At 33.2% G+C, this 1397-nt stretch overlaps 1 pseudogene; it reads left to right on the top strand.

Annotated features, from left to right (window-relative positions):
• LOC102856453 overlaps positions 1-1397 on the top strand; it is a 197975-nt pseudogene that overhangs the window by 93515 nt on the left and 103063 nt on the right.

Raw genomic sequence — 1397 nt, 5'->3', positions numbered from 1 at the left:
TTTCCAAGCTTCCACATTTCAAAGCATGATAACCCTTTCCCAGGAATAGCTTCTCCTAGTAACATGCCAAAGTATGTAAGATGAGGCTTTGTCATCTTTGTCTCCAAATGACATTCTAGCTGCACATTTTCCAAGACATGTCTACTTCTTTTTTTGGAAGTCTTTGAAATCTCCAGTACTCTTCTCCAATACGACCGTTCAAAGATACCTGTTCTTCTGTCATGTTTATTCATTGCCCAGCTTTCAGAGTGATAGAAAAGATCATGTTATTTTTATAAAGTATAGTATTATTAAATAGACACTACTTGAAATTATATGTAGTTTTAATTGTACCATATCTTGCTGAAAAGATACACAATCTATCGTACCCTTCTTCAAAAATTCTTACATGTACAGATTAATCAAATCAATGATATTCTTTACCTGTGCTATAATTTTTTCTACCTAACTCCATAGAATTTCACCACCCTTAACCTCCATAAAATCTTTATCTACATTTTAGAACAATTGTTTAATTATTCTAAGTAACTTAGAATAATTAGATTTTAGAGTTTAGAAAAGTTGTTGAATTATTTGGTCTTAGAAAGTTCTTTACTACACCATGATCCTCAAGGCAATTATTCTTTAGTAATTCAGCTGGTAAATGATGTAATTTGATAGTAACCTTAGGGAAAAGTTTTAGTGCCACAATTTTTCTGACACCATGGGCATTGATAATGAATCTAAGCAAGATTAAATTTATGACATTTTCAGTTCTTTATCCAATTGTGATGTTATTTACTGTTTCTAGGATGAGAATATTTGTTTTCTTGATATTCAGTTGCAATCTATATTGATGACTATAGTATTTGAACTCTGCATAAGTGCTTTAAGTCTTCTTCACTTTTTGCAAGTAAGGTTGTGTTATCTGCATAAAAGAAGTGGTTGATGAGTCTTCCTCCAATTCTGATGACATTCTTTTTCATCCAGTCCAGAATCTGAAATTGTTTACTCAACATACACTTATACAGATATAGAGAAAGGATACAACCATAACTCTCACCTCCTCCGTTTTTAAATAATGCAGTGTTTCCATACATAGTTTCACAATGAGCACAATTAAATGTGCTAGAATTTCCATTCTTCTCATTGCTAGTAGCTATAATTTGTACGATTAACGTAGTCAACTGCCTTTGCATTACCAATTGATTAGAAAAGAGTGGAAATTATCTAATAATACCATTGAAACAATATCATTAATATAATGTTGTTTGTTGTTGTTGTTATGTGCCTTCGAGTCACCTGCGACTCATAGTGACCCTATGCACAACAGCCCTAAACTCCGCTCTGTCCTGTGCCAATCGCACTGTCTCTGACACTCCCATCCCAATTATCCCAGTCACTGAATCAATCCATCT

This window comes from Elephantulus edwardii, unplaced genomic scaffold, assembly GCF_000299155.1.
Source record: "Elephantulus edwardii isolate Elephantulus edwardi_28Jun2011 unplaced genomic scaffold, EleEdw1.0 scaffold00390, whole genome shotgun sequence".
Taxonomy (NCBI): domain Eukaryota; kingdom Metazoa; phylum Chordata; class Mammalia; order Macroscelidea; family Macroscelididae; genus Elephantulus; species Elephantulus edwardii.
Note: the sequence above shows the minus strand (reverse complement) of the source record. Positions and strands in the feature narration are given on the sequence as shown.